At 41.3% G+C, this 13,598-nt stretch overlaps 1 long non-coding RNA gene across 1 annotated transcript in view; it reads right to left on the bottom strand.

Moving 5' to 3' along the window:
- LOC134737036 (uncharacterized) overlaps positions 1 to 13,598 on the bottom strand; it is a 121,595-nt gene that overhangs the window by 31,936 nt on the left and 76,061 nt on the right. The gene's annotated exons all lie outside the window — the stretch shown is intronic.

Raw genomic sequence — 13,598 nt, 5'->3', positions numbered from 1 at the left:
GCCTCCTTCGTGTCTTCCTCTCACATCCCCCCAACTTAACTCACAAGTATAGGACATCTCTACTCCTTCCCTGGCAACCGATCACATGCCCATTACCATCCCATTAAAACCTAATCACCTTTACCCCGCTCAACGCCAATATCCCATCCCACAGCACGCTTTAAAAGGATTAAAGCCTGTTATCACTCGCCTGCTACAGCACGGGCTTCTAAAACCTATAAACTCTACTTACAATTCCCCCATTTTACCTGTCCAAAAACCAGACAAGTCTTACAGATTAGTTCAGGATCTGCGCCTTATCAACCAAATTGTTTTGCCTATCCACCCTGTGGTGCCCAACCCGTACACTCTTCCGTCCTCAATACCTTCCTCCACAACTCACTATTCCGTGCTTCATCTTAAAGATGCTTTTTTCACTATTCCCCTGCACCCCTCGTCCCAGCCTCTCTTTGCTTTCACTTAGACTGACCCTGACACCCATTAGGCTCAGCAAATCACCTGGGCTGTACTGCTGCAAGGCTTCACAGACAGCCCTCATTACTTCAGTCAAGCCCAAATTTCATCCTCATGTGTTACCTATCTTGGCATAATTCTCATAAAAACACACGTGCTCTCCCTGCTGATTGTTAATCTCCCAAACATCAATCCCTTACAAAACAACAACTCCTTTCCTTCCTAGGCATGGTTAGTGTGGTCAGAATTCTTACATAAGAGCCAGGACCGCACCCTGTAGCCTTTCTGTCCAAACAACTTGACCTTACTGTTTTAGCCTAGCCCTCATGTCTGCGTGCAGTGGCTGCCGCTGCTTTAATACTTTTAGAGGCCCTAAAAATCACAAACTATGCTCAACTCACTCTACATTTCTCATAACTTCCAAAATCTATTTTCTTCCTCATACCTGACACATATACTTCCAGCTCCCCAGCTTCTTCAGCTGTACTCACTCTTTGTTAAGTCCCACAATTACCATTGTTCCTGGCCTGGACCTCAATCTGGCCTCCCACATTATTCCTGATACAACACCTGACCCCCATGACTGTATCTCTCTGATCCACCTGATGTTCACCCCATTTCCCCACATTTCCTTCTTCCCTGTTTCTCACCCTGATCACACTTGGTTTATTGATGGCAGTTCTACCAGGCATAATCGCCACACACCAGCAAAGGCAGGCTATGCTATAGTACAAGCCACTAGCCCGCCTCTTAGAACCTCTCATTTCCTTTCCATTGTGGAAATCTATCCTTAAGGAAATAACTTCTCAGTGTTCCATCTGCTATTCTACTACTCCTCAGGAATTATTCAGGCCCCCTCCCTTCCCTACACATCAAGCTTGAAGATTTGCCCCCACCCAGGACTGGCAAATTAGCTTTACTCAACATGCCCCGAGTCACATAACTAAAATACCTCTTAGTCTAAGTAGACACTTTCACTAGATAAGTAGAGGCCTTTCCTACAGGGTCTGAGAAGGCCACCACAGTCATTTCTTCCCTTCTGTCAGACATAATTCCTCAGTTTAGCCTTCCCACCTCTATACAGTCTGACAACAGACCAGCCTTCATTAGTCAAATCAGCCAAGCAGTTTTTCAGGCTCTTGGTATTCAGTGAAACCTTTATATCCCTTACGGTCCTCTGTCTTCAAGAAAAGTAGAATGGACTAAAGGTCTTTTAAAAACACACCTCACCAAGCTCAGCCACCAACTTAAAAAGGACTGGACAATACTTTTACCACTTTCGCTTCTCAGAATTCAGGTCTGTCCTCGGAATGCTGCAAGATACAGCCCATTTAAGCTTCTGTATAGACATTCCTTTTTATTAGGCCCCAGTCTCATTCCAGACACCAGACCAACTTAGACTGTGCCCCCAAAAACTTGTCATACCTACTATCTTCTGTCTAGTCATACTCCTATTCACCATTCTCAACTACTCATACATGCCCTGCTTTTGTTTACACTGCCAGTTTACACTGTTTCTCCAAGCCATCACAGCTGATACCTCCTGGTACCATCCCCAAACCGCCACTCTTAACTCTTAAAGTAAATAAATAATCTTTGCTGGCAAGGCTATGCTGAACCTCCTTAGGCATGCTCTAATTAGATGTCCTAGGTCCTCCCAATTCTTAGTCCTTTAATACCTGGTTTTCTCCTTCTCTTATTCCATTTAGCTTTTCAATTCATACAAAACTATATCCAGGCCATCACCAATAATTCTAAATGACAAATGTTTCTTCTAACAACCCCACAATATCACCCCTTACCACAAAATCTTCCTTCAGCTTAATCGCTCCCACTTTAGGTTCCCACGCCGCCCCAATCCCGCTAGAAGCAGCCCTGAGAAACATCGCCCATTATTTCTCCATATCATGCCCCAAAATTTTTGCCATCCCAACACTTTACCACTATTTCATTTTATTTTTCTTATTAATATAAGAAGACAGGAATGTCAGGCCTCTGAGCCCAAGCTAAGCCATTGCATCCCCTATGACTTGCGCGTGTGCATCCAGATGGCCTGAAGTAACTGAAGATCCACAAAAGAAGTAAAAATAGCCTTAACTGATGACATTCCACCATTGTGATTTGTTTCTGCCCCACCCTAACTGATTGATGTAATTTGTAATCTCCCCCACCCTTAAGAAGGTTCTTTGTAATTCTCCCTACCCTTGAGAATGTACTTTGTGAGATCGACCCCTTGCCCTCAAAATATTGCTCCTAACTCCATCGCCTATCCCAAAACCTATAAGAACTAATGATAATCCACCACCCTTTGCTGACTCTCTTTTTGGACTCAGCCCACCTGCACCCAGTTGAAATAAACAGCCATGTTGCTCACAAAAAAAAAAAAAGAAAAATTTAATTTAGGAATCAAAATAATACTTTAAGAACTGTAAGGCAAAACTAATTTCAATTAACTACTAATATTTCCTACTATCCAACATTTATAAGATATAATAAGAAAGCTAAAAGACAAACTACATAGCCTCAAGTGGTGATATAGAAATCATCTAGCAAATCCAACTGGTGTGTAAGAAAAACACGTGATTCAAAGGTCAGAACAGAGGTTTGAGTGTGCTTTGCAAGTTTTGCCTATTTACTAATCAAGTTAACTTAGTAATTATCAATTATAACATTTATTTGGACAGCGTACAATAGATCAAATTCTATTTCATAACATTCAAATGCCACAAAATTTTACTGATTCAGGAAAGAAAAAGCATATCAAACATAATACGAAGGGGGCAGATCACGAGGTCAGGAAATCGAGACCATCCTGGCTAACACCATGAAACCCCACCTCTACTAAAAATACAAAAAATTAGCCGGGCGTGGTGGCGGGCACCTGTAGTCCCAGCTACTTGGGAATGGCGTGAACCTGGGAGGCGGAGCTTGAGCCAAGATCACGCCACTGCACTCCAGCCTGGACGACAGAGTGAGACTCCATATCAAAAAAAAAAAAAAGAAAAGAAAAGAAACTCACAGAAAACTTTAAAGTGTTATGTTGCTATTTATTTCAAAGATAGCTTGTATATTAAGTGCAAATGCCCATTTTGGGGTAAAACTACAAATTTCACTTGTTTCAAAGTATATATCTGTATATCCTAGAGAAATGTCTTAAAAAATAAAAAATCAATTGCTTGACTCAGAATTTGAAATGTTGTTGAAGGAATAATTACACTTTTGACCTTGTTGTTTTTTGAACTACTCATATTAGCCTGCCTCTCCTTTATGATTAAAATGCCAAAAAATCTGAAAACAAAGACATAATATATAATGTCCTACTAAATAAATTGCATGTTAAATTCAAATCTGAAATGGGATATCTTTTATAATGAAGGAACATGTGAATGACTAAAATTTGCCTAAAACATACATACATACCTCACTGTATTGTACATGAGTGCTATGTTGCTTACTTCTTATTTTAACTAATTTAAAACAAGTATTAATAGAGCACTGTCTACTATCACAATCACTTGAAGTAAAATATGAAGTAATGCTGAAAAGCAATTCTGAGGTTGTATGAACACTAGATGCTATACATTTCTGCAACACTCACTTTTTGGCCTCAAAGCATTTGTGCATCAAGGCCACAGTGTAAAATAAACAGCATCACCAGGTCCTCAAATCCTCTGTCAGCCTCAGCCCATGTAAATGTTAACTAGGATTTTTGCGTACAAGATGACTTAGCTGAAAAGCTGAGTTTTTTCTCATTCAAGACCTTGAAGACATAACCCCTTAGCTCTTTTGTCACAAGGCCTAGGCAAAAAACTGGCTTAAACAACCTTTTCAGTGCCGTTTCTGTTGGACCCCAACTTAGCTTTGACTCTCCAAAACATATCACTCAGATGATAAGGGGAGAAAAAGGAAATGTGGAAGATAATTTCTAACCTAAATATCCTGAGTCTCACACTATTTCCTTCTTCATCCTCACTTTTATCTCACTTGGACTTTAAGATGAAGAGAATTTTCTGAAATTAGAGGAAACTCTAGATCATTTAACCATGCTAACAGAATTAATATTTGAAAAAGGAGAAGAAAAAATGCTGGGAGTGGAGCCAAGATGGCCGAATAGGAACAGCTCCCGTCTACAGCTCCCAGCCTGAGCGACACAGAAGACAGGTGATTTCTGCATTTCTTTTTGAGTTACCGGTTTCATCTCACTAGGGAGTGCAAAACAGTGGGTGCAGGACAGTCAGTGAAGCGCACTGTGCGCAAGCTGAAGCAGGGCGAGGCATTGCCTCACTTAGGAAGTGCATGGGGTCAGGGAGTTCCATTTCCTAGTCAAATAAAGGGGTAACAGACGGCACCTGGAAAATCGGGTCAGTCCCACCCTAATACTGCGCTTTTCCAATGGGCCTGGAAAACGGCACACTAGGAGATTGTGTCCCACACCTGGCTTGGAGGGTCCTATGCCCACGGAGTCTCGCTGATTGCTAGCACAGCAGTCTGAGATCAAACTGCAAGGCGGCAGCGAGGCTGGGGGAGGGGCGCCCGCCATTGCCCAGGCTTGCTTAGGTAAACAAAGCAGCCAGGAAGCTAGAACTGGGTGGAGCCCACCACAGCTCAAGGAGGCCTGCCTGCCTCTGTAGGCTCCACCTCTGGGGGCAGGGCACAGACAAACAAAGATTCAGCAGGAACCTCTGCCGACTTAAATGTCCCTGTCTGACCGACAGCTTTGAAGACAGTAGTGGTTCTTCCAGCACGCAGCTGGAGATCTGAGAACGGACAGACTGCCTCCTAAAGTGGGTCCCTCACCCCTGAGCAGCCTAACTGGGAGGCACCCCCCAGTAGGGACAGACTGACACCTCACTCGGCCGGCTACTCCTCTGAGACAAAAGTTCCAGAGGAACTATCAGACAGCTGAATTTGTGGTCTCACAAAAATCCGCTGTTCTGCAGCCACCGCTGCTGACACCCAGCCAAACAGCGTCTGGAGTGGACCTCTAGCAAACTTCAACAGACCTGCAGCTGAGGGTCCTGTCTGGTAGAAGGAAAACTAACAAACAGAAAGGACATCCACACCAAAAACCCATCTGTACATCACCATCATCAAAGACAAAAGTAGATAAAACCACAAAGATGGGGAAAAAACAGAGCAGAAAAACTGGAAACTCTAAAAAGCAGAGCACCTCTCCTCCTCCAAAGGAACGCAGTTCCTCACCAGCAACGGAACAAAGCTGGATGGAGGATGACTTTGATGAGTTGAGAGAAGAAGGCTTCAGATGATCAAACTACTCTGAGCTACGGGAGGAAATTCAAAACAATAGCAAAGAAGTTAAAAACTTTGAAAAAAAAATTAGACGAATGGATAACTAGAATAACCAATGGAGAGAAAGGCTTAAAGGAGCTGATGGAGCTGAAAGCCAAGTATCGAGAACTATGCGAAGATTGCCGAAGCCTCAGTAGTAGATGCAATCAACTGGAAGAAAGGGTATCGCTGATGGAAGATGAAATGAATGAAATGAAGCAAGAAGGGAAGTTTGGAGAAAAAAGAATAAAAAGAAATGAACAAAGCCTCCAAGAAATTTGGGACTATGTGAAAAGACCAAACCTACGTCTGGTGTACCTGAAAATGATGGGGAGAATGGAACCAAGTTGGAAAACACTCTGCAAGACATTATCCAGGAGAACTTCCCCAATCTAGCAAGGCAGGCCAACATTCAGATTCAGGAAATACAGAGAACGCCACAAAGATACTCCTCGAGAAGAGCAACTCCAAGACACATAATTGTCAGATTCACCAAAGTTGAAATGAAGGAAAAAATGTTAAGGGCAGCCAGAGAGAAAGGATGGGTTACTCACAAAGGGAAGCCCATCAGACTAACAGCTGATCTCTCGGCAGAAACTCTACAAGCCAGAAGAGAGTGGGGGCCAATTTTCAACATTCTTAAAGAAAAGAATTTTCAACCCAGAATTTCATATCCAGACAAACTAAGCTTCATAAGTGAAGGAGAAATAAAATACTTTACAGATAAGCAAACACTGAGTAATTTTGTCACCACCAGGCCTGCCCTAAAAGAGCTCCTGAAGGAAGCACTAAACATGGAAAGGAACAACCGGTACCAGCCCCTGCAAAAACATGCCAAATTGTAAAGACCATCGAAGCTAGGAAGAAACTGCATCAATTAACGAGCAAAATAACCAACTAACATCATAATGACAGGATCAGATTCACACATAACAATATTAACTTTAAAGGTAAATGGGCTAAATGCTCCAATTAAAAGACACAGACTGGCAAACTGGATAAGGACTCAGGACCCATCAGTGTGCTGTATACAGGAAACCCATCTCACATGCAGAGACACACATTGACTCAAAATAAAGGGATGGAGGAAGATCTATCAAGCAAACAGAAAACAAAAAAAGGCAGGGGTTGCAATCCTAGTCTCTGATAAAATAGACTTTAAACCAACAAAGATCAAAAGAGACAAAGAAGGCCATTACATAATGGTAAAGGGATCAATTCAACAAGAAGAGCTAACTATCCTAAATATATATGCACCCAACACAGGAGCACCCAGATTCATAAAGCAAGTCCTGAGTGACCTACAAAGGGACTTAAACTCCCACACAATAATAATGGGAGATTTTAACACCCCACTGTCAACATTACACAGATTAACGAGACAGAAAGTTAACCAGGATATCCAGGAATTGAACTCAGCTCTGCACAAAGTGGACATAATAGACATCTACAGAACTCTCCACCCCAAATCAACAGAATATACATTTTTTTCAGCACCACACCACACCTATTCCAAAATTGACCACATAGTTGGAAGTAAAGCTCTCCTCAGCAAATGTAAAAGAACAGAAATTATAACAAACTGTCTCTCAGACCACAGTGCAATCAAACTAGAACTCAGGATTAAGAAATTCACTAAAAACCGCTCAAGTACATGGAAACTGAACAACCTGCTCCTGAATGACTATTGGGTACATAATGAAATGAAGACAGAAATAAAGATGTTCTTTGAAACCAATGAGAACAAAGACACAACATACCAGAATCTCTGGGACACATTCAAAGCAGTGTGTAGAGGGAAATTTATAGCACTAAATGCCCCCAAGAGAAAGCAAGAAAGATCCAAAATTGACACCCTAGCATCACAATTAAAAGAACTAGAAAAGCAAGAGCAAACACATTCAAAAGCTAGCAGAAGGCTAGAAATAACTAAAATCAGAGCAGAACTGAAGGAAATAGAGACACAAAAAACCCTTCAAAAAATTAATGAATCCAGGAGCTGGTTTTTTGAAAAGATCAACAAAATTGATAGACCGCTAGCAAGACTAATAAAGAAGAAAAGAGAGAAGAATCAAATAGATGCAATAAAAAATGAAAAAGGGGATATCACCACCAATCCCACAGAAATACAATCTACCATCAGAGAATACTACAAACACCTCTATGCAAATAAACTAGAAAACCTAGAAGAAATGGATAAATTCCTCGACAAATACACCCTCCCAAGACTAAACCAGGAAGAAGTTGAATCTCTCAATAGACCAATAACAGGTTCTGAAATTGTGGCAATAATCAATAGCTTACCAACCAAAAAGAGTCCAGGACCTGATGGATTCAAAGCCGAATTCTACCAGAAGTACAAGGAGGAACTGGTACCATTCCTTCTGAAACTATTCCAATCGATAGAAAAAGAGGGAATCCTCCCTAACACATTTTATGAAGCCAGCATCGTCCTGATACCAAAGCCTGGCAGAGACATAACCAAAAAAGAGAATTTCAGACCAATATCCTTGATGAACATTGATGCAAAAATCCTCAGTAAAATACTGGCAAACCGAATCCAGGAGCACATCAAAAAGCTTATACACCATGATCAAGTGGGCTTCATCCCTGGGATGCAAGGCTGGTTCAACATATGCAAATCAATAAATGTAATCCAGCATATAAACAGAACCAAAGACAAAAACCACATGATTATCTCAATAGATGCAGAAAAGGCCTTTGACAAAATTCAACAACACTTCATGCTAAAAACTCTCAATAAATTAGGTATTGATGGGACATATCTCAAAATAATAAGAGCTATCTATGACAAACCCACAGCCAATATCATACTGAATGGGCAAAAACTGGAAGCATTCCCTTTGAAAACTGGCACAAGACAGGGATGCCCTCTCTCACCACTCCTATTCAACATAGTGCTGGAAGTTCTGGCCAGAGCAATGAGGCAGGAGAAGGAAATAAAGGGTATTCAATTAGGAAAAGAGGAAGTCAAATTGTCCCTGTTTGCAGATGACATGATTGTATATCTAGAAAACCCCATCGTCTCAGCCCAAAATCTCCTTAAGCTGATTAGCAGCTTCAGCAAAGTCTCAGGATACAAAATCAATGTACAAAAATCACAAGCATTCTTGTACACCAATCACAAACAAACAGAGAGCCAAATCATGAGTGAACTCCCATTCACAATTGCTTCAAAGAGAATAAAATACCTAGGAATCCAACTTACAAGGGATGTGAAGGACCTCTTCAAGGAGAACTACAAACCACTGCTCAATGAAATAAAAGAGGATACAAACAAATGGAAGAACATTCCATGCTCATGGGTTGGAAGAATCAATATCGTGAAAATGGCCATACTGCCCAAGGTAATTTATAGATTCAATGACATCCCCATCAAGCTACCAATGACTTTCTTCACAGAATTGGAAAAAACTACTTTCAAGTTCATATGGAACCAAAAAAGAGCCTGCATCACCAAGTCAATCCTAAGCCAAAAGAACAAAGCTGGAGGCATCACGCTACCTGACTTCAAACTATACTACAAGGCTACAGTAACCAAAACAGCATGGTACTGGTACCACAACAGAGACATAGATCAATGGAACAGAACAGAGCCCTCAGAAATGATGCCACATATCTACAACTATCTGATTTTTGACAAACCTGACAAAAACAAGAAATGGGGAAAGGATTCCCTATTTAATAAATGGTGCTGGGAAAACTGGCTAGCCATATGTAGAAAGCTGAAACTGGATCCCTTCCTTACACCTTATACAAAAATTAATTCAAGATGGATTAAAGACTTAAATGTTAGACCTAAAACCATTAAAATCCTACAAGAAAACCTAGGCAATACCATTCAGGACATAGGCGTGGGCAAGGACTTCATGTCTAAAACACCAAAAGCAATGGCAACAAAAGCCAAAATTGACAAATGGGATCTAATTAAACTAAAGAGCTTCTGCACAGCAAAAGAAAATACCATCAGAGTGAACAGGCAGCCTACAGAATCGGGAAAATTTTTGCAACCTACTCATCTGACAAAGGGCTAATATCCAGAATCTACAATGAACTCAAACAAATTTACAAGAAAAAAAACAAACAACCCCATCAAAAAGTGGGTGAAGGACATGAACAGACACTTCTCAAAAGAAGACATTTATGCAGCCAAAAAACACATGAAAAAATGCTCATCATCACTGGTCATCAGAGAAATGCAAATCAAAACCACAATGAGATACCATCTCACACCAGTTAGAATGGCCATCATTAAAAAGTCAGGAAACAACAGGTGCTGGAGAGGATGTGGAGAGATAGGAACACTTTTACACTGTTGGTGGGACTGTAAACTAGTTCAACCATTGTGGAAGTCAGTGTGGCAATTCCTCAGGGATCTAGAACTAGAAATACCATTTGACCCAGCCATCCCATTACTGGGTATATACCCAAAGGACTATAAATCATGCTGCTATAAAGACACATGCACACGTATATTTACTGCGGCACTATTCACAATAGCAAAGACTTGGAACCAACCCAAATGTCCAACAACGATAGACTGGATTAAGAAAATGTGGCACATGTACACCATGGAATACTATGCAGCCATAAAAAATGATGAGTTCATGTCCTTTGTAGGGACATGGATGAAACTGGAAAACATCATTCTCAGTAAACTATTGCAAGGACAATAAACCAAACACCGCATGTTCTCACTCATAGGTGGGAATTGAACAATGAGAACTCATGGACACAGGAAGGGGAACATCACACTCCGGGGACTGTTGTGGGGTGGGGGGAGGGGGGAGAGACAGCATTAGGAGATATACCTAACACTAAATGACGAGTTAATGGGTGCAGCAAAACAACATGGCACATGGATACATATGTAACAAACCTGCACATTGTGCACATGTGCCCTAAAACCTAAAGTATAATAATAAAAAATAAATAAATAAATAAAAAAGAAAAAATGCTAACTCTGTTGTCACCATTTATTATTCAATTAATTATGTTTTTATTCTTTCTAATAAAAGCTCAAGTTCTTAGTAAAATTACTTATGTCTGAGTTATTTAAAAATTAATTTTGTCTTTGAATAATATCAGAGCAATATCATAGAAAGAGGTTTGGAAATGTTGATTTTTTTGTATACGACCAAGAATATCAGCAACATTCCTGATTCCTGTATCCATTGCTTATATACACTGTATGGAGTAAAACACTTAGTTAAAGAACAACTCATGGTAGTTTCTTCAAGAAAACCCACAGTTATTTAATGCTATTGTTGCTGTTGTGGTGGTGATGGTGGTAACAATCTATTTAAACAGGCATGTCCTACATTCACCTTATCCACGAAAATATATCTAAATAAAAGATCCACAAAATCATCAGTGTAACTCTCTAGTATGTCCTCCAGGATAAAATGATTACAACTAAATAAGATACTTGGCAGAACATAATTATTAGTGTTGTGTAACATCTACTATAAATGATTGTTTAGTTCTAAGTATATCTGAGATGCTTCTAGTACTAGCTAGTATTAAACTAGTTTTTACTTTGTGAGGATAAAATGAAATGATTTGTACATAAAATGATGTTGAATCTTCTCTTCCTTAAACCAAGGTGATTTATATTTCACACAGAAAAACAATAATTTAAAAATAAATATTTCATGGTAGCTTCAAATTCTAAATAATTTTTGAATAAGACACTTTTAATAGGTATGTGCATGCAATATAGACGTATTAGTTCATTTTCTTACTGCTGTAAGGAAATACCTGAGACAGGGTAATTTATAAATAAAAGAGATTTAATTTTCTTACAGGTCTGCAAGCTGTACAGTCTTCTGCTTCTGGTTAGGCCTAACGAAACTTACAATCATTGGAGAAGGTGAAGGGGAAGCAAGCATATCTTCAAATGCTGGCAGGGGAGAGAGGGCATAAAGGGGGAGGTGCTACACACTTTGAAACAACCAGATCTTCTGAAAATTCTATTAAGAGACTGCACTAGGGAGATGATGCTAAACCGTTAGAAATCACCTCCATGATCAAATCACTTCCCACCAGGCCCCACCTCCAACACTGGGGATTACAATTCAATATGAGATTTCGGTGGAGACCCTTGCCCCATCAAAATCTCATGTCCTTCTCACATTTCAAAGCACAATCGTACCTTTCCAACAGTTCTCCAAAGTCTTAACTCATTTCCAGATTACCTCAAAAGTCCAAGCCCAAAGTCTCATCTATGACAAGGTAAGTCCCTTCAGTCTATAAGCAAGTAAAATAAAAAACAAGTTACTTACTTCCAAGATACAACAGAGGTACAGGTATTGGGTAAATGCTCCTATCCAAAAGGGAAAGGTTGGCCAAAACAAAGGAGCTACAGGTCCCATGCAAGTCTGAAACCTAGCAGGGCAGTCATTAAATCTTAAAGCTCCAAAATAATCTCCTTTGACTCCATGTCTCATATACAGACTGCACTGACACAAGAGGTGGCCTCCCAAGGGCTTAGAGAGCTCTGCCCCTGTGGCTCTGCAGGGTGCAGGCTGTGTGGCTGCTTTCATGAGCTGGTGTTGAGTGCCTGCAGCTTTTCCAGTTATAGGGTGCAAGCTGCTGGTGGATCTACCATTCTGGGGTCTGCAGGACAATAATCCACTTCTCACAGTTCCATTAGGCAGTGCCCCAGTGAGGACTCTGTATGGGGCCCCAACTCCACATTTCCCCCTTGTGCTGCCCTGGTAGAGGTTTTCCATAATGGTTCTGTCCCTACAGCAGACTTCTGCCTGGACATCCAGGTATTGCCATACATCCTCTGAAATCTAAGTGGAGGCTCCCAAGCCTCAACCCTTGCCTTCTGTGCACCCACAGGTTTAACACCACACAGAAGCCACCAAGGCTTGTGGCTTGTACCCACTGAAGCAGCAGCCTCAGCTGTACCTTGGCCCCTTTTAGCCATGGCTGGAGCAGCTGCAATGCAAGGCACCATGTCCCAAGGCTACACAGAAAACTGGGGTCCCAGGCCTGGCCCATGAAACCATTTTTCCCTCCTAAGCTTCCAGACCTGTGATGGGAGGGGCTGCTGCAAAGGTATCTGAAATGCCTATATTAGTTTTTTCTCACATTGCTATGAACAAATACCTGAGACTGAGTAATTTATAAAGGAAAGAGTTTTACTGACTCACAATTCCAAACTGCTGGGGACCCTCAGTACACTTACAACCATGGTGAAAGGCAAAGTAGAAGCAGGCACCTTCTTCCCAGGGCAGCAGGATGAAGTGAGTGCAAGCAGAGGAAACGCCCGATGCTTATAAAAATACTGGTAGAACTCGCTCACTATCATGAGAACAGCATAGGGGAAACTGCCCCTGTGAGCCAATTATCTCCACCTGGTCCTAACCTTGAGACGTGGTGATTATGGGGATTACAATTCGAGGTGAGATTTGGGTGGAGACACAAGGCCAAACTATACTGATGCCTTTAAGGCATTTTCCCCATTGTCTTGGCTGCTAACATTCAGCTCCTCATTATTTATGTAAATTTCTGCTGCCAGCTTGAATTTCTCCACAGAAAATGGGTTTTTCTTTTCTACCACGTGGTCAAGCAGCAAGTTTCTCAAACTTTTTTTTTTTTTTTTTGAGACGGAGTCTTGCTCTGTCGCCCAGGCTGGAGTGCAGTGGCGCAATCTCGGCTCACTGCAAGCTCCGCCTCCCGGGTTCACGCCATTCTCCTGCCTCAGCCTCTCCGAGTAGCTGGGAGTACAGGCGCCCGCCACCACGCCCGGCTAATTTTTTGTATTTTTAGTAGAGACGGGGTTTCACCATGGTCTCGATCTCCTGACCTCGTGATCCACCCGC

This window comes from Symphalangus syndactylus, chromosome 6 (assembly GCF_028878055.3).
Source record: "Symphalangus syndactylus isolate Jambi chromosome 6, NHGRI_mSymSyn1-v2.1_pri, whole genome shotgun sequence".
NCBI lineage: Eukaryota > Metazoa > Chordata > Mammalia > Primates > Hylobatidae > Symphalangus > Symphalangus syndactylus.
The sequence above is the reverse complement of the archived record's forward strand: the minus strand, read 5'-3'. Positions and strand labels throughout refer to the sequence as shown.